General features: G+C 50.3%; 1 protein-coding gene across 1 annotated transcript in view; it reads left to right on the top strand.

Annotated features, from left to right (window-relative positions):
• The window catches only part of WIPF1 (WAS/WASL interacting protein family member 1), a 129,409-nt gene that overhangs the window by 3,966 nt on the left and 100,701 nt on the right, over nt 1-24,742 (top strand). The gene's annotated exons all lie outside the window — the stretch shown is intronic.

The raw sequence follows: 24,742 nt of genomic DNA on the forward strand, positions 1-24,742 counted from the left end.
TAGCTTTGACAATCATGGGTCATGTTGTAGAACTCATTGCTTTGTGACATTTTAGCATAGCTTACTCTGAATATGTTTTTCTCTTCTAATAAGCCATGTTCCCAGGGTAACTCAATGTCTTTCTTTCATCTCCCAATTATATTAATTTAAGTGAGTGAGATTCTTCAAAGATTTCTGTGACCTGGCCCAAACTTTTTTTTTTTTTTTTGACAGGCAGAGTTAGACAGTAAGAGAGAGAGACAGAGAGAAAGGTCTTCCTTTCCGTTGGTCCACCCTCCAATGGCCACTGCGGCCGGCGCACCGCGCTGATCCGATGGCAGGAGCCAGGTGCTTCCTCCTGGTCTCCCATGTGGGTGCAGGGCCCAAGCACTTGGGCCATCCTCCACTGCACTCCCGGGCCACAGCAGAGAGCTGGACTGGAAGAGGAGCAACCTGGACAGAATCCGGCGCCCCAATCGGGACTGGAACCCCGGGGAGCTGGCGCCGCAGGCGGAGGATTAGCCAAGTGAGCCACGGCGCCGGCCGCTGGCCCAGACTTTTAAAAATCGCTCCTGGCTTCCTTCTCCCTTCCTTGCTGTTTCCTTCCTTTCTCCCTTGACTGCTTGCTGTGAGCCCTTTCATTGACTCATTTACTCTTCACACAACCTGAGTCTGTACTTCCCAAGGTTACACAGCTGGCATGCAAACCTGGGGCAGTTGGGTTCCAAACACAGCACTTTTCCTCCTGGCTTCCTCATCAGCTTTCTTACACCTGCTTTTCAGGTTTGGGCTCCAGGTAGACTGTGCTTTTCCATTGTCATCCGGTCACCTTCGCATTGCCATTCCTTCCCTCCCTGCCACCCTTCTTCTTCATTTGTATGTTGAATCCTATAGCAAAGTAGACTTTGCTGATATTCAATAATAAGAAGAATATAGCTAAAATAAGCAGGAGACACAGTTGTCTGTGTGCTTCATTAGTTGGTGGCCTTGATGGGGTTCACGTGGCAGGAGCATGCCCCTCAAGGAGAGCCCTGTCCATGTTTCCCTCCCCATTCTCTGCTTCCTCCCTCCCCGGTCAGGTTCCATGGACGCTGGTTTGGGCTTCACCTGTGGCTTCAATCCACTCTATATGGTACTGCAGTCACTTGTGTCTCTTCTCATAGACTGTAAGCTTTTTTTTTTTTTAATTCATTTTTATATGCTCTTGGCATAGTAGGTTCTGGTGTAATAGGCTGTCAGCTGATGCATGTTAGATGGTGGCTTATTTCTGCCATTCTGTAAGAGTTGTATGAGTGAATTTTCCCCAAAGTCAAAGTAGATCTCTGTTTTGCACAAGAGTATCTGGGTTTTGGAAGATGCTGGGAAACAAATTGCATCCTAAGAGTGGTTCCTTCACTGGGATTGCTATGCATAATATGATCTCTTATTTGTATCGTAGTTTACTTGAAATGCTATTTTTTTTCTGACAGGCAGAATGGACAGTGAGAGAGACAGAGAGAAAGGTCTTCCTTCCGTTGGTTCACCCCTCAATGGCCACTGCGGCTGGCGCACTGCGCTGATCTGAAGCCAGGAGCCAGGTGCTTCTCCTGGTCTCCCTTACAGGTGCAGGGCCCAAGCACTTGGGCCATCCTCCACTGCACTCCCGGGCCACAGCAGAGAGCTGGCCTGGAAGAGGAGCAACCGGGACAGAATCCGGCGCCCCGACTGGGACTAGTACCCAGTGTGTGCCGGCGCGGTAGGCAGAGAATTAGCCTATTGAGCTGTGGCGCCGGCCCTGAAATGCTATTTTTCAAAAAAGATTTATTTATTTATTTGAAAGGCAGAGTTACAGAGAGGCAGAGGCAGAGAGAGAGAGAGAGACTGAGACAGAGGGGTCTTCCATCTATTGGTTCACTCCCCAGATGTTCTCAATGGCCAGAGCTGTGCCGGTCCAAAGTCAGGAGCCAGGAACTTCTTCTGGGTCTCTCACACAGGTGCAGGGGCCCAAGGACTTGGGCCATCTTCTACTACTTTCTCAGGCCATAGCGGAGAGCTGGATTGGAAGAGGAGCAGCCAGGACTCTAACTAGTGCCCACATGGGATGCCGGCACTGCAGGTGCTGGCTTTACCGGCTATGCCACAGTACCAGCCCTTGAAATGCTATTTATTTGTGTATTTTCCAAACTGAAAAACAGTGGTTCTAATGATAAAGGAATGGAATTTTGTGTTATTGTGGGAATTGTTGAATTCTTGTGGGAATCATTGCTGGAGAACCTAAGAGGTTGTCTGGTTCCATGTGAAGTGAGGGCCGGGGCTCTTCTACCTATGGGTTGTGCCCCCTGTGCACAGGAGGGCTGCACAACCTGAGAAAGGTGTTCCAGCAAAATTGAAGGACATAGCCTGCCCCAGATCGCCACAGACCTCTTTGTGTTTGGGGGATAAACTGGTCTCTCAGGTAAGGGGTGTCTGTAGCAGGAAAGAAATGGTAAATAAAGGGACAATTCAGAGCCAAGTGGTTACCTGGGCCCGTGGAATCAATTACAACTTCCAGTAAAAGTTTATGCCTTTTCGCTGGATTCTGTCCGGGTTGCCCCTCTTCCAGGCCAGCTCTCTGCTGTGGCCCGGGAGTGCAGTGGAGGATGGCCCAAATGCTTGGGCCCTGCACCCACATGGGAGACCAGGAGAAGCATCTGGCTCCTGCTTTCGGATCAGCGCGGTGCGCCGGCCACAGCAGCGCACCGGCCGCGGCAGCCATTGGAGGGTGAACCAACGGCAAAGGAAGACCTTTCTCTCTGTCTCTCTCTCTCACTGTCTACTCTGCCTGTCAAAATAAATAAATAAATAAATAAATAAATAAATAAAAATAAAAAAAAAAAACGAGAGAGAGAGAAAAGTTTATGCCTTTTTAACTTTTGTTGCTTAGATAGTACATGCTTCTTTAAAAATATGTATCTGTATAAGTCTGCATTTATATATTCTCATGAGAAATACTTTCTCACTTTAAATATATGTAATGTACACCTAATTTCATTTCTAGTGATTCAGTACATTTGAGTACCCTCCTCCCCTTCTCCTTCCTCCACTCCACCTCATCTGCTCACATATTTTACATTGTACTGCATGGATTCTGTTTGCATTTTGCTTGCTTTATTTGGTGGTATTTCTTGGACATATTGTCAGTATGTTGTTTTTAACAGCTGCATGGCAGTCTGCTGTATGGATATACGTAACTGATCCAGTATTGATCATCCATAGTCGCCTATTCGACTTTACACTGACAGCTCAGGGACTGTCAGCTCACCTGTTAGCTCTTGCTCATGATGTCCAAACAGCCAACCAATTCAGAGACAAAATAAATGTTGTCATTGAGTTGGCAGCTTGCAGACCAAATGAGCAGCTGGTTGAATTTCTTGCTTTTCAACCAGTTGTGTGTCACCCCAGCCCATTTCTGAAACCTGCCAGGCATTTTCTCTGGATGCAAGTGAGAGATTGTGTACATTGCTTGAGACATCAGGCTGGAAAGCAGCCAAGGGAGAAATCTGACTTAGCTTGCAGGAATGCTGTGTGGAACTGTTGGGTGTCCTATCAAGTGACATTCAAGAAAGTCCAAGACGTCCCCCCACCCCTCAGCGGAACCGAGTTTGAAGAAGATGTTGAAAAAACATGTAGCCTAGCTATTTGTTTTCTGAGAATGTCAACAGTGAGGTCAGTGTCTTAACCACAATGGTCTTGTGTTCCGGGGTGGATAGTTGAATAATGGTGATAGTCAGATCAGCCCCAAGATATCAGAGAATAGAAATGGACTGCTCTTAAACAGGCCCACATCTCAAGTGCACCGTTCGTGTGCACCATCAGGAATGCTGGGGTAAGGCTTCCAGAAAGGACTGTGGTGACTCCAAAAGGGGAGGGGGTGCTGGGGGGTGGGGAGGGAGGGCAGCCAACCAAGCTGGTTTTCTGTCTCAGGTCTCAAGACAGACTGAAGAACACTGAGATGAGTTTTCAGGTGGTAGTGAAATTAAATGTTTAAAATTTATTTACATTTTATTTGAGAGGCAGAGAAAGAGAAGGAAAGCTATCTTCTACCCATTGATTCATTCTCCCAAATGCCCACAATAGCCAGGGGTAAGCCAGGCCAAAGCAAGGAGCCTGGAACTCCATCTGGGCTCCCATGTGGGTGGCAGGAACCCAAGTACTGGGGCTATCACCTGCTGCCTCCCAGGGCGCACATTAGCAGGAAACTGGTTGGGAAGTGCAGCAGCTGGGACTGAACCAGGCACTCTGTTGCATTCCAAGCAGACAACTGCAGTGCCAAATGCCCGCCCTGGTACTGAAATTTCTTTTTCTTTTTTTTTTTTTTTGACAGGCAGAGTGGACAGTGAGAGAGAGAGACAGGTGAGAAAGGTCTTCCTTTTGCCGTTGGTTCACCCTCCAATGGCCGCCGCGGCTGGCGCGCTGCGGCCGGCACACCGCGCTGATCCGATGGCAGGAGCCAGGAGCCAGGTGCTTTTCCTGGTCTCCCATGGGGTGCAGGGCCCAAGCACCTGGGCCATCCTCCACTGCACTCCTGGGCCACAGCAGAGGGCTGGCCTGGAAGAGGGGCAACCGGGACAGAATCTGGCGCCCCGACCGGGACTAGAATCCGGTGTGCCGGCGCCGCTAGGCGGAGGATTAGCCTAGTGAGCCGCGGCGCCGGCTGGTACTGAAATTTCTAATGAGGTTTTTGAGGGCCTAGAAGAAGGTCAGGTAGTTGCAGGCCTTTAAAACCATTTTAACTGTAGTAAAGCCGTTGAAGTGTGGTCTGTTCTTGTCCAGCAGAGCCAGGATTTGATTGCCATGCTTGGCTTAAGAAAGAAAACAGAGCACCCGTTTAAGTAGTCTTGAGTTTCATGAGCAGAATTTCACACTGTTCTTTTCCTTAATTTTACCACTATTTAGGAAAAATCCTCACATTTTGTTTGAGACAGATCCAAAAATTATTGTTAAAACTGGGGCTTACTTTGAGTATCTTTCAATATTTCAGAGCTAGAACCTCTTTATTTATTAAATTTCATTTATTTGCTTGATCTGAAAGACAGAGGGGGTTGAGGAGAGAGCGAGCGAGCTAGTGAGCACTGTCCCATCCACCACCTCACTCTCAAATGCTTGATTAAGACGCCCCTGGAACACATGTGTCTCGTATCTGAGTTCAGCTTTGCTCCCTCTTCTAGCCTCCTGCTCATGTACGGCCTAGGAGGCAGCCGTGATGGCTGAAATAGTTGGGTTCTCCTGGATTGAGTTCCTCGTGGTTCCTGGTTCTTGGCTCCTGGTTTGTTTCCGCAGCCTAGCTCCAGCTGTTGTGGGCACTGGGGGATGAACCAGAGGATGGGAGTTCTGTCTGTCTGTCTCTTTTTCTCTTGCATCATGGCTGCTTACTATTTTATCATTTATTTCATCATGCATATTGTTTCAAGATTTCTTTTATAGTGTACCTTCTTTAGAGCACATCCGTGTGTTTGTGTGTTTCAACACGCTAACATACAGAAGCTCTTAGTTCTGTCTGTCAGAACCCCCAAAGTGGTATTACCTTCCAAAAATTCAGGTAATTCACAGGCTCACTAACATTATTTAAAAATACCTGTTTTCCCATATCCTTGCTGCATAATTCGTTTTCTAATCTTTTTCCTGTTTTGTTTCCAATGATTTCTTTAGGGAGTACTGCCACTGTTTCATCTGTACCATTTTTTTTTTTAAGATTCACTCATTGGAATTATTCATGCCCTGTCTTTTTTTTTTTTTTTTTAATGTTTCTGATGTGTGTAGGATTTGTCTCTAGAGCCAGAAAAGAAACACTTGTGCCTAACCTCACAGAGCTTAATTGTTCTGCACTGAAAGAAAACAAAATATTTGATTTCTATTTGTGAGAAGGCAAATATAAACCTTTCAATCCCAATTTTTCCCTTCTCAAAGTATGTGATTTTTGTAATTGTCTCAGGAAATACCAGTGTTCAAATGGGAAAAACAGAAACTTCCAAAATGTCCAAGATGGGACGTTTAAAAGGAGAATTTAAGCCTGTGAAGTTAATTGGGTTTTCCTCTTAAATCCCAGCGTTCGAAGACAAAGGGTCTTTGAGAGTGTCTGTTAGGAGGCGTGCTGAGATGACATGGAGAGGAAAAGGTGACTCATAGCAGATCAGAGTTGAGACCTGGCCTGTCATTGAGAGCGTCTGCCCTGTTGCCCTGCTTATTTTTCTAGAAGGTGAGGCTAGATTCCCCTTCTTGTGCCCGTGCAGTTGCTGAGTTCATTATAAAATTATTTGTATAGAACTCCAGCAGTACATTGGCTAATCAGAAACAGCTGTATGACTGAATTCATTTATATGGACAGAATAAGTAAATCCATCAGCACTATTTCTTATATTCAGGTGGGTCAGGCCAACACCGTGCAGCCCAGGATAATAACGGGGCTTCAAAACTAACCCAACACAGACGGCCAAAAGCTCATGTTTGGGCAGAAGTTGGAAAATTAAGAGACCTGATTGAGTTCTTGGTATTTTTACTGTAATAAAGTGTTACCGTGTTCTGAATGCTAGTGTTTTAAAGGCGAGGAAGGTTAAAACAGGAGCACCTACCCTAAAGACCTGGGCCCCTGGCACGAGCTCAATTGTCTAGATCAGGGTGCCCTGCCAGAACAGTCCACGTCCTGCCAGACTGCCCAGGCCCAGGGCCTCAGGCTGGGAAAAACGCCACAGACTAAGCAGACAAACTGACACGTCTGCCTGGGGAGAGCTGCTCTCCGTCAGGGACCAGAGGAGTCCCTCGGAATAACGTGTCCTTGTGCAGAACCCCAGAGGTCCATGGGCACTGCGGGTCACAGAATGCAGCCTTGATGGTGTGGCTCTCAGCTGTCAGTGTTAAGGGAGATACGATTACAGAAAGAACAGGAAGCTCTAGACCCTGAATCTCCATGTCTGACACAGCCCTGAAGGCCCTGAACTCTCTGCAGCTTCAGAATGCAGGTCACCCTGGAGGCCAGAAGTCCACCTGCCCCTACTGTCCAGGATCCAGGGCCTGGACCAGACTCAGGTGCCTGGATGGCTCTGATATGCTATCCTGGGGAGGTACCTCTGATGGGTGTTTACCACTGGGGGCGATAGGGAGGGAAGATGCCACCAGCAGGTGCCCTTTTATTTGCTATGTACCATTAGTGTTGGCACTGGAATTTGCAAAAGCTTTTATCTTCTGATACCCAAAGATACATGTCCCCTTTGCCACCACCATCTCCTGGTTTGGGCTGCCCATCAGTCATCAGAGCTAGTGCTGACTATTAAAAATCAAGACACCCTCAGGGGAAGACCTGACCTTGACAAGCTAGCTCAGACTTCCTCCAGGTCCTTTGTATTGTGCACCTTGCTAAAGGTGAAAAGGGCAAAAGACCAGGAGTTCAGCAGTTGTTTTCCAGCCCCAGCTTTGTTGCTTAGTAGAGAGATGACCTTGACAACAAGAAAACCACAATACAGAAGTAGAGGAATCGGCAGGAACGGGGTGAAGACAGAGGCCAGGATGTCTGTGCTGCTTGTGCTGGGACAGATGGTTGCCATCTCCAAATAAGGGACTGCCTGAAGTGCTCAGCTGTAACATTGTAGCTTATCAGCCAGAGATCTCAGGAGGCTGAACTTTTCCTTTGCCTGTTTTTGACTAAGTACTTGATAGTATGTTTTTGTGTTATATATAAAGATCAAATTATATTTTAGGAAACTCATGGAGTCCTTTATTTATACTTAAGTCTCATTGTATATGTTCTGAAGAAAGAACATTCATGAGGCACTGCACTTTTCCTATTACACTGAGGGTTTTTTTTTTAATTTGTGGGAATGGGATTTGAGCCAGATTGCTGTCCAGATATGCCTGGCATATTGTGTTTCGTTTATACCCACTTTATTTATTTATTGGTATGATTTCTGTTTTTTAAACTTTTATTTAATAAATATAAATTTCAGAAGTACAACTTTTGGATTATAGTGGTTTTTCCCCCCATAACCTCCCTCCCACCCACAAACCATCCCATCTCCTACTCCCTCTCCCATCCCATTCTTCATTAAGATTCATTTTAATTATCTCTATATACAGAAGATCAACTTAGTATATACTAAGTAAAGATTTCAACAGATTACACCCATACAGACACAAAGTATAAAGTACTATTTGAGGCCGGCGCCGCAGCTCACTAGACTAATCCTCCGCCTTGCAGAGCCGGCACACCGGGTTCTAGTCCCGGTCGGGGCACCGGATTCTGTTCCCGGTTGCCCCTCTTCCAGGCCAGCTCTCTGCTGTGGCCCGAGAGTGCAATGGAGGATGGCCCAAGTGCTTGGGCCCTGCACCCCATGGGAGACCAGGGGGAAGCACTTGGCTCCTGGCTTCGGATCAGCGTGGTGCGCTGGCTGCAGCGCGCCTGCCACGGCGGCCATTGGAGGGTGAACCAATGGCAAAGGAAGACCTTTCTCTCTGTCTCTCTCTCTCACTGTCCACTCTGCCTGTCAAAAAAAAAAAAAGGAAAAAAAAAGTACTATTTGAAAACTAGTTTTACTGTTAATTCACATAGTATAAGACATTAAGGACAGAGATCCTACATGGGGAGTAAGTGCACAGTGACTCCTGTTGTTGATTTAACACGTTTACACCCAATTTAAAACCACTCTACCTCACTATATGCCCACACATATACCCTTTTATATTCACTTCTATACCATGTTAGCACACACAAGTGCACAACCCTGTAACCATCTGTCCTCGCCATCTAGCACACATGGGCACACATGTACATCATTGGTTTATACTTTTAAAATATTTTCATTTATTTGAAAGGCAGAGACAAGATCTCCCATCTGCTAGTTGATTCCTCAAATGCCCACAATAACTGAGGCTGAGCAAGCCCAAAAGGTGACTCTTAAAAATCAGTAAACCCATAGGTGAAGACCTGATGGGCTGAGAACTCAATCCAGATCCCTCCTGTGGGTGATAGGGATCCAAGTTCTTGGGCCATCACCTGCTGCCTCTCAGTGTTCACAGCAGTAGAAAGCCAGAACTGGAAGCGGAGCTGGGACTCAACCCCAGGCACTACGATATGGGATGTGGGTGTCGCAAGCAGAGTCCTAACCAGTGTGCCAGAGGCCCTCCCCTGGCTTACCCCTTTTAAGGAGCACTTCTGATATAACCAGGAAGAACCAATTCCAGACTTCCTGGGGAAGTGCATGCATTGTTAAAACTATGTGTCAGGGGCCGGTGCTGTGGTGCAATGGGTTAAAGCCCTGGCCTGCAGCACTGGCATCCCATATGGGCGCCGGTTTGAGTCTTGGCTGCTCCACTTCCGATCCAGCTCTCTGTTATGGCCTGAGAAAGCAGCAGAAGATGGCCCCTACCACGTAGTAGATCCAGAAGAAGCTCCTGGCTTTGGATCAGCTCAACTCTGGCCATTGTGACCATCTGGAGAGTGAACCAGCAAGTGGTTACAGAGAGAGGTAGAGCGAGTCTCAGTCTCTCTCACTCTACCTCTCTCTATAACTCTTTCAAATAAATAAAATAAATCTTAAATTTTTTTGTGTCAGCCTTTGCAGCTTCTTAGAAAGCAAAGGCCGGCCGGCGCCGCGGCTCACTAGGCTAATCCTCTGCCTTGCGGTGCCGGCACACCGGGTTCTAGTCCCGGTCGGGGCGCCAGATTCTGTCCCGGTTGCCCCTCTTCCAGGCCAGCTCTCTGCTGTGGCCAGGGAGTGCAGTGGAGGATAGCCCAAGTGCTTGGGCCCTGCACCCCATGGGAGACCAGGATAAGTACCTGGCTCCTGCCTTTGGATCAGCGCGGTGCGCCGGCCACAGCCCGCCAGCTGTGGCGGCCATTGGAGAGTGAACCAACGGCAAAAGGAAGACCTTTCTCACCTGTCTCTCTCTCTCACTGTCCACTCTGCCTGTCAAAAAAAAAAAAAAAAAAAAAAAGAAAAGAAAAAGCAAAGGCCACTCACTGCTCACTGATGAATGCTTTCTGCAGTCTCTCACAAGACACCATATGCAGGTAACTGTGAGTGCTTTGGAGATTCCTGACTATCCATTAAGGGCATCGCCAGTGAGAGTTTTGACCTGGCTGTTGATGACTGTAACCATTGCTGGTTGATAATTCTTACTCCTGCCCTGAGGAATAGCACATTGCCTTTTGACTCATTAGCAAACCATCTGGGATGGCAGCAGCCAGCAGAAACTGTGCACTGCTCTTGCTTCGCAACATTACAGGGCTCCCCACTGTGCACAGAAGGATCTGGACCACCTCACAGGCACATGGTACCCCTGTGGACCTTCCACCTTACGGAGAAGCTGCCCGGACTCAGCTACCAGGAAGCTGGACCTTGGAACTGATGCCCTGGGGAGCCCAGTCACCATCTGTAGACAGCGCTGTGACTAGGAGAGAACGCTTTCTGAATACCAACTCAAGTGCCCACAAGAGTGTGGTAGAATCCTACTAGCATCTTTCCACGTGCTCCCCGTCAGCTCTGGTCCTGGCAGCACAGTGGGAGAGAGGAAAAGGGAGGAGAGTCTTGCGCTACTCAGTGAGGTCACCATAGTCAGGGATGAATTATTCCTGTTCAGATTCCTAGTGATCGTTTTTGGAGAAGTTATGTTAGTAACATTGCTCACTGAGTACCAGGTAATGTTGTCAAGGCTTTAAATGAACTCCTTGAATTCACTTACCCATCCCATGAGGCAGGCACTAGTATTATCTCCATTTATGGGTGAGGAATTTGAGGTTAATCAACCTGCCCAGTATCATACAGCGAGCGTGGCAGGGCTGGGCTTCTGTCCAGGCAGGGTGACCTCAGCCCACACAGCCATGTGACTCTGCTGTAAAGGGTGACCAGTTGTAAAGGGTCTGGGTGAGCCAGCTTTGTTTAGGCAGCCAGCTGGCCACTGACGCTGTGTTCTGTGTCCCTCGGTCTGCATGCCTGCACTGGGCTAGGGCCACCGACCCACTGTGAAAAGGACAGCCAGCTTCGATGGAGACCGATTGCTGGTCCCTCAGCTCCTTGTGCAGTGTCTTGGGTCTGCTTTGAGTCACCCACGTTAACCCCTGATCCCATCACAGACACACAGGTAAACCCCCTCATCCCCCCAACACTTCAGCCCTCCCTGGTGAGGAAGAGGATCTTCCTGGAGTGTCCCAAGTGCTGCCCGTGGCTGGTGTCGTCGACTAGTACGACATGATGTTCTCAAGAAGCACTGAAGAACATGAGCTCTATTCAGCTGGTGGGGAAGGAATGTAACACTCAACTAAAAAATGCGGACCCTTTTAATAAAAACAAACAACCCCCCCCCCCCACACACACACAGAGAACATGCCAGAATGTTCTGGGAACATGCTGGGAAGCAATGCAGAGATCCCCTTTCTCGGGAAGAAACAGCCCCAGAGAAGCCCGGGGTCGTGCCCGAGGCCCGCTGAAACAGCGTGAACCTGCTGAGTTCTGGTCCAGTTCTCTCCCTCCTGCACCTGAGTTTGCTTAAAGTATCCTGTAAATCCTATACATCCTTATCAGATTTCAGGCTCTGTTTCTTTACTGGGCAGGACCAAGGTTAGCACTGCGTGACAAACGGAGGAGCTGCAGCTGGAAACCTCCTTCAGATCCAGAACACAGTAGGTTGGTGGGGGAGGGGAGCGGGGCTGGAGCAAGGCGGTGTGCACGTGGCAGCTGTCCCGTGGAGCTAGACAGTTGCAGTAGGAGAGTGGGTCCCGGCCCCAGAGCTGTGACTGTGTCCGTGGTTTAGGAGATGAAGGAATCAAACCGGCTCAGTTTATAGCAGAGTTCAGTGATGGGGGCGGGACACGGAAGGGAACATGCCGGTTATTTCTCTGTATGCAGAAAAGTATGGCAAAACCCTGCTGCTGAGTACACTTGACAGGGCACCTGGCCCGAGCCGAGTGTGGCAGAGGCCCTGAGCTGCAGACCCCAGCCCAACTGCTGGGACGGAAAGCTGTAAGCCCTCCTGGAAGAGGCTCAGGCAGCCCGCAGAGGCCTCCCCACCCCGGGATCCACATCACCCTGCAGCCCTTCTGGGCTCAGGACCACAGTGTGACTGCAGAACACCTGCCGAGCATCCTCTCAGGCAGGCCTGGGGAGGAAGCCTGCTCTTCGCCAGATAAAGACAAACCGAGGCCTGGAAGCACCTCCAGAGCTGCATAGACCCAGCCCCTGCTCTGAGCCACAAGGCAAGTTCTGCAGGGCGGGCGGCCGAAGGTGTCATTGACCTGGGGCTGATCTTAGCCTTGAGCTTGCATGATCCCACCCACAGGAAGACCATTTGTGGGGGGACTGAAACTGAAGGCCAGAGGAGAGGTTTGAAGGGTTTCTCCATGGCTCCTGCAAAGATCTCGAGCCATTCTTGAAAGAATGCCTCATGTAGGCGGCGCTGCGGCTCACAAGGCTAATCCTCCGCCTTGCAGTGCCGGCACACCGGGTTCTAGTCCTGGTCGGGGCGCCAGATTCTGTCCCGGTTGCCCCTCTTCCAGGCCAGCTCTCTGCTGTGGCCAGGGAGTGCAGTGGAGGATGGCCCAAGTGCTTGGGCCCTGCACCCCATGGGAGACCAGGATAAGTACCTGGCTCCTGCCATCGGATCATTGGAGGGTGAACCGACGGCAAAGGAAGGCCTTTCTCTCTGTCTCTCTCACTGTCCACTCTGCCTGTCAAAAAAAAAAAAAAAAAAAAAAAGAATGCCCCATGCTTTGTAGACCGCACTGGCCGTGGTCAGCCTGGCCGTGACTGCTCTACCAGCAGTTAAATAGAAGCTTTGGGAGAACAGAAGATAAAACAAGCTACTCTGCTCTTCAGCTGGTGCTGATAAGGGGTCCAAGTGCAAATCCTTGGGTCACTGTTCTTGCTCAGAGGGTGATGGGGTGTTCATGTTTTTCTCATGTGACCCTAGGCCCTTCTAGAATTCAGCAAGAAGCCACAGGCAGAGCTAGCACTGAATCTGAGAAGTTTCTCCTTCTCACGCCTGTGGTCTGCCTGCCTTGGCCTTGATGAGGACAGTTTGGGTCCTGCTTGCGAGTGTGCTGTGCTGGCGTCAGCCAGCCTCCCCTGACGCCAGGCCCCTCGCCTCTGGGTTCCAGAGCTCCTCTGAACACTCAGGGAGGATGCAGGGGCTGCGGTGGGTGGGTATCGGGCTGGGTGCAGAACGGGCCAGCCCTCTCCTGACCTTACTACCCCAGCTCCAAGGTAAACCAGCTCCCTCTCATGAACCCAGTAATGGCTGGCTCGAAGGAACTGGAGAACAGGGTGTGCTGTGACTGGTCCTGTTGCACAAGCTGACCCAGGAGAGTTCCTCTTTTCATTGTTTTCTCCCTCTGAGGTACATCAGAAGGGCCCAAGGCAGAGAAACCGTAGGAATAAACTCATGCTTGATTTGCAGGCCACAGCCAGGAACTTTGCACTGTGTAGATTCTGGAGGGTGGGGAAACAGGGTGGTGGGTCCCTGCAGCCCTTCCCAAAGTCCAAATATTTTTGAGAGAACATTTCAATTTAAGAGGCTACAAGTGGTTTAAAGTTCAAACAAGAAGAAGAAGAAGCAGGCTCAGAGAGGGGCCCTGTCCCTCCTGTCAGCTGACAGATGTGAAGGGGAGACAGCTGGGCGACAGCAGAGAAGGACTGTCGTGGCGAGCAGAGTCCACCAGAAGAAGGTGTTTGTCTAGCCACCTTCGGAAGCCTTTCCTGACCATTGCCCAGAGCAAGAGAAGTATTTTTCCTTGAGATCCAGTATACACAGATCGATAGATAAGCAGAAACAAGTCGTACAATAACAGAAGTTTTGTAAAAACATTCGCCATGCTCACCAAATGCAGCTTACAGTCTATCCTGTTGAAAACCAGACAAGCAGGTTGCACCCCACCTGAGTGATCAGACTGCTGAAGCTGGGCAGAAGCTTGCAGCTTGAGAAATGCTGACTTGGCCAGAAATGCATCAGGCTCGGGGGAACCAGTCTCCTCGAGCTGTGGCCGGTTTCTGCAGAAGGAGATCCGGCGACACGGGCTTCACAGTTCTGGGAGACGTTTCCGTCTTTCAGTCGCTAAGTTGGCGAGGTGGTGCTGGTGCCAGAGAGCCAAGGAAGCCAGTGGAGGGGCGGATGGTCAACAGAGGGAGTGGTGGCTCAGTCCGACTGCTGCTCAGACGGAAAACGCTGGGTCTGTGTGATGCGGACAAGACACAGCCCCTGTTCACACTTGAATGGGTGTGTAGCATTCCTGTCTGGTATGGGTGATAGTGAAACAGAAGCATAAACAGAATATGGGGACCTGAGGTCCGTTCATTCTGAGTTCCCAAACAGCAGGAGCTGTGTATAGGTGCTGTCTAGTGGGATATATATACTGTTATAGCACTAGATCTGATTTTTTTTTTTTTTGACAGGCAGAGTGGACAGTGAGAGAGAGAGACAGAGAGAAAGGTCTTCCTTTGCCGTTGGTTAACCCCCCAGTGGCCGCTGCGGCCAGCATGCTGATCCAAAGCCAGGAGCCAGGTGCTTTTCCTGGTCTCCCATGTGGGTGCAGGGCCCAAGGACCTGGGCCATAGCAGAGAGCTGGACAGGAAGAGGGGCGACCGGGATAGAATCCAGCACCCCGACTGGGACTAGAACCCGGTGTCCCGGCTTAGCCTATTGAGCTACGGTGCCGACCTAGATCTGATTTTTGTTGATAGTAACTAGTCAGTGTGCAGTGAAAGACCCTGTTAATTAACACTTGCAACCAGACTCGTAGTGATCCTAATTCCCTGTAGTGGTATTTAACAAGACATCATTTGAAGGGCGTTTTAACACACTTGATTGGTGACGTAGCTCAGAAGGGGACCGGGAGCATGAGTTCTGGTTTTAGTGCAGAACTGCCAAACCCTGTGGGGTTTCAGGTCCCCACTCACAGCAGGCTTTAAGAAATTGAGGTTTGGGGGGAGTGTTTACCCTTGCAGTTAAACACCCACAGCCCACATCAGAGCACCTGGATTTGATCCCGGGCTCCGGCTCCTGACTCCAGCTTCCTGCTACTGCAGACCCTGGGAGGCAGCAGTGATGGCTCCTGTGATTGGGCTCTGGTCACCCAGGGTGGGAAGCCTGAGGTGACTGAATTGGATTGAGTCCCCAGCTCCCAGCTCCCAGTTGTGGGAATCTTGGAGAGTGAGCTGGTGGTTGAGAACGCCGTCCTGTCTTTCAAATAGATGAAGGAATTACAGAAGTTGAGGGTTGTCTAGCCAGACTTGACGAGGCCCTGCGGTGGTGAGCTCCAGCCCTCTGTCAGTGAGGCATTGAGGTGGCGTGGGATGCCGGCCGCCAGGGAATGCAGCGAGGTCCCCCCTCGGGTCCTGCTGCTTGTTTGAAATTGCACTGAGTTTGGCCATGCGGGTCACAGATTGAGGCTCCTGTCATGTTAGGTTTCGGGGTTGTAGGCTCTACGGAAAAGAGAGTGCTTTCAGGCTCCACTTTGTTGGATCCTAAATGGAGTCTTTTTTCCAAGTCCTGGGCCAGCCCGGCGCTGACGGGGGCATTGAGGCTGAGGAGTGCTGTAGGGGTTGTGGAGACCCTGGCGTGGGTCCCAGCGCAGAGCCGCTTTCCTGTAAGCAAGCTCTGTACCCGTTGTCCAACACCAAGTACTGCCCTCAGCCCTGGTCCTGGGGCCTACGTGTACTTAGTCACAGGCCTTCCTTCAAGCAGTGGGTGAGTGTGTGTGTGTGTGTGTGTGTGTGTGTGCGCGCGCGTGCGCAGAGAGAGAGACAGAGAGACAGAGAAAGGGGCTGGAGGAAGAATGGTGAGGAAGCAGGAAGGAGAGCGAAGGCCGGTGCAGGACTTGAGCAGGGACCCGTAGAGCTCCGGCTTCCACCTCCAGCTCTGTTACTGCCTGTCTGACCTTGGCCCTCAGTTTCCTCATCCATAAATTGGGGGGTGGAGGTGCTCGCTCTGATCAAAACACCCTGTGGCTCTCTTTGGCCCAAGAAACGTTCTCTGGCAGGAAGGCGAGGCCGCCAGTGAGGACATTCTTTCCTGTGCCCGCATCTGGAAGCAATTTCTAGATTCCCCGAGGCACATGTGCTGCCGGGCTCACCGAAGCAGAGGGGGCTCGGCGGTGGTGAGTGGAAAAAGAGAACCTGCGTGCGTCTCCCTACCGCCCCACTTCCCCATCTCTTGATTTGCCTTCCCATGCTGTGTCAAGGCGTGCCAGAGAGTGTGAGATATTTCATAGCAAAAAGTTGATTAAAAACAAAATCAGTCTTGCACTAACTACTTCTCCCCTGAGCCCAAAAGCCACTCTGCGTCTTTCCCCAGCAAGCTCCAAGCCTGGGGGACTGTGGGAACCATGACTTCCCGAGTTTTGTTCTCACATTTTTTCTTTTATTTATTTATTTGAAAGGCAAAGTTATAGAGAGGCAGAGAGAGAGAAAAGGAGAGGTCTTCCATCCACTGGCTCACTCCCCAAGTGGCCACAATGGCCAGAGCTGGGCCCATTCAAAGCCAGGAGCCTGGAACTTCCCCTGGGTCTCCCATGCAGATGCAGGGGCCCAAGGACTTGGACCATCTTCCACTGCCTTCCCAGGCCACATCAGAGAGCTGGATTGGAAGTGGAGTAGCCGGGACGTGAACCGGTGCCCATATGGGATGCTGGCACTGCAGATGGTGGCTTTACCCACTACAGCACAGCGATGGCCCTATGTTGTCACATTTATTGCACTCTTTCTCTCTGTGATGTTAGAATGGAGATGGCTCCTGGCTGGCTTGGATGTTCTTTGTGAAGTTGGATTGGGGAATATGGGCCCTGAGCTTTGAGGAGGAAGATGTGTTGGTTCCTTCTCTGCTGGGTGCGCCTTCAGCATTCCTCCCCTGAACAGCCCCGGGGTCTGTAGTAGTCGGCCAGTTGCAGACCGGAGCCATCAGGTCAGGGGAGCAACTTTTTCTAAATCATGACTTTGCTCCCAAAGTCTCAGCTGTTGCCTCCTGTGAGCCTCCCACCCGTTTTACTCCTGACCTTAAGTCTTGGGAAAGGAGATTCCTGAAAAGGACGTGTTTAGAGAGAGATGTTTTTTGTCTTTCAGTCTTTCTCGGCCTTCTCTACTGCCTAATCCCCCGGTGATGTTAAAATGTAAAACTTACTTTTGCAAAACAGATTTTTCCTAGGAACGAAATCTGCGTAATCAGGGCTCTTATAAACATTTCACTAACACTTGTTAAAGATTCTCATGGAGACCTGCGGTATCCCTCCCAAGCTCTTTCTGGAAAAGTCCGTCAGGATCAGACAGTAGCTGACAGGGCAGCGGTCTCTTAGCAGAGACCACATTCTTTGCTTGTTTGGACTCTGAGGCTCCAGGGCAGTGCCTTCTGGTCCAGGCCATCCGAGAGGCCGTGTTGATGACTCTGGTTTGCTTCAATCTGGGCTTGCTAAAACACAAGAGGCGGACAGAAACCCCCCGCCCAGGCCTCACGTGGCTGCCTGCCTGCCCCAAGACACTCAGATTAGCCCTACTTGGCTGAAGCTGCGGTTGTAATTCTGTGCATAGATTTCCCCTCCTCCATAGAACTCTACATAGTCAGGAATGTCTATTTTAGGCCCTGTCTCTGTAGGGCTCCGTGCCCATGTTCTCAACAGCGCTGATCAGAGATGGTCCAGCCGCCCTGCTCCCTGGGTTACTGAGCGCAGGCCCTACAGACTCGGGGTGCGGGCGGGTGCTCTGCGGCTCCCTGCTCTCCCTGGGAGATGAGGAAAGAGTCCCTTCCTCAGTTCTTTCCCTCTAGGGCTTCTCCTCCTGTCCAGGGCCAGCGCCATGCCCTGCCTCCAGTCTTGAAGGCATCCATTGGCCAGCAATGCTGACCCCATTCCTTGAAGGAATCACCCCAGTGCCGCCTCAATGCTCTGCAGCCCGAGTTTGCTTCGTGTATTCATTCAGCAGACGTAAAGGCTTGCTCAAGGCTCGGCCCCGGAGTCCATGAGTTTGTGTTCTCTGAGGGAGACACAGAAGGCGAGCCAGCAAACGCGTAGCTCCCTAGCTAGGCAGGCTTGTGACAAGGGCCATGGAGAAGCTGGTCAGTGATGGGATGGAGGAGGGAGAGGGTGGGGGGCACCCATGAGACATGGCTGTCAGGGAAAACCGTGTGAGGGGGTGAATCGGGAGTGGAGATACAGACGACAGGAGCCAGGCTTAGTGTATCCAGGGGACGCAGGGGTCAGTCAGAGGGAAGGCCATATACAAAGGCCCTGAGGTGAGAAGAATGTGGACCTGCCCCAGAGAACAAAAGTGGGGAGAGGGGCCCCTCAGAGAGGCAGGCAAAGGCAGGTGCTCCCTAGGGACCTCACTCTCACTGGACAGGGTTCTAGCTGATGAGTGATATGATCTGGCTTGTGCTTTAATAAAATCTTGGTTCAGACCCATCTTTGCCCAGCTCTGGGCTCATGGCCTCAAACCCCAACTGGCACCTGCCTGCTGCCCTCTGCCCTCCCATCCTGGCTGCCCCAGTTCAGGTCACTTCTGCAGCTTGGCCACTCACTGACCCACCTTGCCTGGGACTTGAAGGCACGGGCCCACCATGAGCTGCTGTGAGCTGGACTGCAGCATAAGGCCGGCAGCCAAGAATGGCACAGCCCAGCTGTGTTGCAGCCCCTCCCCCTCACGTCAGTTCCTGCCTCTGTTTGGGTGCCTGCCAGCCCTGAGCCTCAGCGATTCTGAGCCCTGGTCACAAGACGTTATCAGGTACTTGTTCCGTGCTGGGCTTTACATGCATTGCTCTCAGTCCTTTTGACTATGCGACTGGCAGAGCTGTTAACCTACTTTTAGGGCAGGGGAAACTGAGGCTCAAACAGGTTCAGAAACTGCAGGCCGCAGCTGGAATGCACCTGAGCTAGGATTCAAGGCGGGCGGTCTGATGCAGTCCACCTGCAAGCTCTTACTGCGTCTGCTGCCATCCGTTAGCAGGGACCCCCAGTCCTCCCTGCGGTGGGGTAACGTCCCACACAGCATCTCCAATCTCAGCGAAAGCCGCACTGCTATCCTCCCCTGCTTGAACGCGCGGTTGTCCTGTGGTCCAGATGTGAACTCTAACTACCTGCCAAAGGATGGTAATAATAATCGTAGCATATGCCTGGCTGTCTTTCTGTTAGTCTTATGTCACAGGTGAAGAAGCACAAAAAGGTTAGGCAAACTGCCCAGGGTCCCAGAGCTAGTAAATGGCTGAGCCAGGGTGTGAACCCCGGCAGCCTGGGTCCAGAAAGCATTTAAGGTGCATTTCCTTGTGTTGAAGAATTCCACCCCCTCTGGTTTCCACATGGTGGTCCAGGTTCAGCACCTTGTAGCCACACAGTGGTCTAACATTACTAACATAGGACAGACACGTAAACGTATGAAGACACTTACCACATCTCTCACAGCTCCAAACCACCTTGCTAAGCTCTCAGGGGCCCGTTCTACCCTGGATCTCTCTCTCTCTCTCTCCCACAGAAGCACAAAGAGTGCTTTAGGAGTTACCATCCGCATCCGGATACTTGTGAGAGGTGAGGCGGCAGCACACTGGGACAGCAAGTGGGGACCCTCCTGGGTACACCAGGGTGTGGTTCACTCCCCGACATGAACTGGAGCCCATATGGGATGCTGGCGTTGCAGACGTGGCTTCACCTGCTGTGCCACAGTGTGGCCCCACTCCAGGAAACAGAACACTCCGGCTCCCCTGAAAGCACCTGTTGACTCACTGAGAAATTTCTTTATTAAAAAGACTTAGCACTGGCGCCGTGGCTCAATAGGCTAATCCTCCGCCTTGCGGCGCCGGCACACCAGGTTCTAGTCCCGGTTGGGGTGCCGGATTCTGTCCCGGTTGCCCCTCTTCCAGGCCAGCTCTCTGCTGTGGCCCGGGAGTGCAGTGGAGGAAGGCCCAAGTGCTTGGGCCCTGCACCCGCATGGGAGACCAGGAGAAGCACCTGGCTCCTGCCTTTTGATCAGCGCAGTGCGCTGGCCGCAGCGCACCAGCTGCAGCGGCCATTGGAGTGTGAACCAATGGCAAAGGAAGACCTTTCTCTCTCTCTCTCTCTCTCTCTCTCTCTCTCTCTCTCTCTCACTCTCACTGTCCACTCTGCCTGTCCAAACAAAACAAAACTTAGCTGTTATGTTCCACAGCCTTTATCTGATTTTGTTTCAGTGGTCTCATGTAAGTTGTCCCAGGAGAGCCTCAGAGTGGCCGTGCAGGGCTCACTCAGCTGGGCTGGGCCCGCACTTCAGCGTCCTGTCTCCAGGACCCTTACCCCGTAGCCTCCCTACTGCACCCACAGTGTCAGTTTGGGTGTGTGTAGAGAATTCGTCTTTTCCCAGTGGGAGTAAAGCTTCTCTGAATGCGGTGGTGGGGGTGGCTGCCATCTGCGGTCCTCCATAGGGAGCGCTGGGAGACACCCAGGCGCACACGGAACGCAGCTTCGACAATGCCACGCCTTTCCAAGATGCCTCACGCTGTTCACTTGTCTCAGGGAAGCAGGAATACTGCACGGTTTCCTTCTGTGTGATCTGTTATGTTCCCACTGCACTGCATCTCTGAGCCATGGGGTGAGGCCCTGGGACTTGAGCCATCCTGCCTCAGAGGTGCACTTCTCACCGCCACCCTGTGTCCCACTGGCGCTGCTAATTGCCCCCTTTGTGGGAGTTACCTGCCTGCTCTCATCATCCATCTGCCCTCCCAGCAAGCACGGATTACATGCCATGGAACAGAATCACATGAAAAGCTTGGCCTGGCGTCTGTGCCTGTGCCTGCTACCCAGAAAGCCCAGCGCCTGCTTCTCTCCTGTCTGAGGTGAATGGGGTGATGGATATGGACCCCCAAGGCACCTTCTCTTGCAGAGCGCTCTGCTTCTAGGCCAGCCTTTCCTCTTCCCCAGAAGGGGGAAACTGAGGCTCGGCTTGTTTTGCTGCTCGTGTGTCCTGCCCTCCCCCGCAGTTTACTCCACAGTGGAGAACAGCCAGTGCGTTTCTGTTCTCTGGGGCTTCTGGGGCCCTGGGCGCAGTCCAGGTGCCATCTGTCCAGAGAAGACCCGTGTTGTCTGGGGAGGGGAGTGGGCAGGGCAGGCTTTCCCATTCTGCAAGTCTGGCTTTTGCTCTCCACTGTGTTAAGAGGGCCTCGTGCTAAGAGGGCCTCACCAGTGGGCAGGACATCACCATCCTGCCTAGAGTGCCCTGGAACTCGTCCTTCTGTTCTCCACACAGAGCATTTGAACTGCCAGAACGTTCCTAAGTCTACTTCTTTACATCTCTGTCACATAAAGTTTGTTAACTGGAACTAGCTTCAAAAGAGAAATGACGTATTACCAAAAATGCACTGATTAATTTGACCTACAAGAGATCATTCAGAAAACTCAAACCATTAGTCCAGTGTAAACTGTTAGAGAATATTCTTGGAATTTTGTTTTTTTCAATTGCTTTGTGCAAAAGTCAGACACTGTGCTTAAGCAATACCCTTTATGTAATAACCTATTTTCTTTTTCTTTCTGAAGAAGTAGCCATCATTAGAAGCAGCAATCTAAAGTTCCACTGAACCAGAATGCATTTAGTTGGGGCTGGTACTGTGGCATAGCAGGTAGAGCCACCACCTGCAATGCTGGCATCCCAAATGGGCGCTGGTTCGAGTCCCAGCTGCTCTGCTTCCAATCCTGCTCTCTGCTATAGCCTGGGAAGTCAGCAGAGGATGACCCAAGTCCTTGGTCCCTGCACCCATGTGGGAAACCTGGAGGAAGCTCCTGGCTTTGGATCAGTGCAGCTCCGGCCGTTGGGGTCATCTGGGGAGTGAACCAGCGGATGCAAGACCCCTCCCTCCCTCCCTCCCTCCCTTCCTCCCTTCCTTCTTTTGCCTCTCTGTAACTCTGCCTTTCAAATAAATAAATAAATCTTAATAAAAGGAATGCATTTAGCAGTCTTTCTCCTCATTCTACAGATATACCTGCTAATGAAAATACCTGATGTTTAGGGGTTTAAAAATAGCCATATTCTGGGGGGCTGGTGTTGTGGCACCGGCATCCCATATGGGCGCTGGTTTGAGTCCTGGCTGCTCCTCTTCCGATCCAGCTCTCTGCTATGGCCTGGGAAGGCAGTGGAAGATGGCCCAAGTCCTTGGGCCCCTGCACCTATGTGGGAGACCCGGAAGAAGCTCCTGGCTCCTGGCTTCAGATTGGGGCAGCTCTGGCCATTGCGGCCATCTGGGGAGTAAACATCGGATGGAAGACCTCTCTCTCTCTCTCTCTCTCTCCCTCTCTCTCTCTGTGTGTGTGTGTGTAACTCTTTCAAGGAAAATACATAAAAAAATCTTTAAAAAAATAGCCATATTCTGGGTCATGTAATAGTGTACATCACCAGTCTCAGTGGCGCCTTGGTATCTTGTATGTGTCTGTGTGTCCCTGTGTGTGTAACTGGTTGGCTGTCTGGGTTAAAGGCATAGGCGGCTGTTTATTTGCACTGACTATTCAGGAGGCCGTGTATATAAAAATTGGCCAGCCTGGTTTTTGAGTGGTGATGGATTTTCCACACCGAACTGAGCTGTTGTTACCCAGGACGACTAAGCCAGGAGCCTCAGGGCACCTGAGCCGCAGTGCTGGCCGTGGGTGTGCGGTGTTCACATCACAACCTCAGTTGGACTTCTCTACTTTAATGTCAGACCTGGAATCTTTTTTTTTTTTTTTTAAAAGGGAGAGCAGTAAAATCTTTTCCTTGGAAAATGTCTTGAAACCAAAGAGAACAGCATGGGAAGAATGTGATGTGTTATAAATGGAAGCTGGGTGGGGGTGACTCCCTCTGTTTCCTTTCAGTTGTTGTGGTTTTCTTGTGGGTCTGCTGTTCTTAGAAGTGTTTCTTATCATTGGTTTCTTTTTTGCAAGAAATTTATTTTGTATAATAATTCCTTATCCTTTTATTTATAGATTGCATTTATTACAGTTAAATATTGCTGTGTAACAAAGCACCCTAGAAGTTAGTGGCTTAAAACATGATTCATTTTACTTGCTCATGATGCTGCAACCAGGAATGGACCCAGCTGTGCTGTTAATGTGTGGAGTCTCGTCACTGGCCAGTGAGCTGGGGCAGGACTCTGCTGGGGTACAGGGATGGGCTTCTCTTTTCCCAGGTACAGCCAAGACCTCTTCCGTCCCAGTCTCTCCACGTCTCAGCAAAGTTCCTGGGCTTCTCCCGTGGCAGCTACCATCACAAAAGCAGAAGTAGCACCGTGTCACATCTGCATTCCATGGTTAAAGCGAGACACGGGGACAGCCCAAATTCCAGGGGAGGGTACTGGTGTGAGCACCAGAAGGCCTGTGAAAATACCTGGTTGAGAAGGTTGTTGGCAGAAGAACATGTTCACAGGCTGACAGAGAAGAGAGCACAGGGCCCTGACTACACTTACTGGCTGGTTCTATCCATTTGGCTGCAGATATCAGGATTCTTTCTTAGTTTTTGAATTTTTACTTTTATAAAAGAGCAAGGGCAAGCGAGATAGAAACAGATCTTCCATCTGTTGGTTCACTCCCCACATTTCCACATGGATGAGGCTGAGCCAGGCCAAAGTCCGAAGGCTAGAACTCAGTCCAGGTTTCTAATATGAATAGCCGGGCCCCAAGTACTTGGACTATACCCTGCTGTCTCCTGAGGTGCATGTTAGCAGGAAACTGGAATCAGAAGTGGAGCTGGAATCCCAGTCCGTGCACTCCAGTATGAGATGCAGGCATCCCATGTGGCGTCTTAACTGCTGGATTCACTCTGTTGTATGGCTGAATAATATTCCACTGTGTATATATACACGTATGTACACCCTTACATGTATTCTTCATTCACCAGCCATCGATGGACATCTGGATCGATCCTGTATCTTGCCTGTTGTGAATAATATTGCAGTGAACATGGGAGTGCAGATATTTCTTTCACATGCAGATTTCCTTCAGTTATGAATCCAGAAGTGGAATAGTCAGTAAATCAAATTTTTAGTTTTTTGAGGAACTTCATACTACTGTCCTTGATAGCTATAACAATCTATCCAGGTTTCCTTTTCTCTACTTCTCAACAGCATTTGTTATTTTTTGTCTTTTTGATAATAGCTGTTGTAACTAGAGATGATATCTCATTGAAATTGTCAATTGCATTTTTCTGGTAGTGATATTGAGAATTCATATTTTTTGGCCATATGTATGCAGAGAGAGAGAGAGAGAGAAATGTCTATTTATACCTTTAGCCCACTTCTCTACTGGATTGTCTGGTTTTTTTTGTTGTTGTTAAGTTTTCTGAGTTCTGTGTTAGTCAGTTTTTCATTACATTATCTGTGGGAGAGGCGTATTAACGTAGGAGAGAAAAATGCTGATTTTGGCTTTTGGCTTATAGTTGGAGGTTCACCATCCAAGGCCAGGCAACTCCATTAGTCTGGCATGTGATGGAAGTTGGCAATGGCGGAGTGTGTGTGGAAAACCATCACAGTGAGCCAGGAAGCAGAGATGCAGGGAGCACACTCTTCATGTACCCCACAAGTGGTCTCTCCTTATAATCCTCTCATGATCGGATCATGCACCCTAGTAACCTAATCCAATCCAATTGCTTCCCAAAGGCACTGCCTCCAGATGCCATAATTGGATCAAGCCTCCATTTCAATCAATCAACCATTAGCGTTAATCCAGTAACTGTTAACATACGACTTTGAGATTGAATGTCTGCAGGGGTTGGGCCATCCTCCACTGCTTTCCAAGGCACATTAGCAGGGAGCAGGATAGGAAGTGGAGCCGCCAGGAGTTAAACTGGCACCCGTATGG

The sequence above is a fragment of the Oryctolagus cuniculus genome, chromosome 3 (assembly GCF_051225735.1).
Source record: "Oryctolagus cuniculus isolate XC-2025 breed Fujian yellow rabbit chromosome 3, ASM5122573v1, whole genome shotgun sequence".
NCBI classification, from domain to species: domain Eukaryota; kingdom Metazoa; phylum Chordata; class Mammalia; order Lagomorpha; family Leporidae; genus Oryctolagus; species Oryctolagus cuniculus.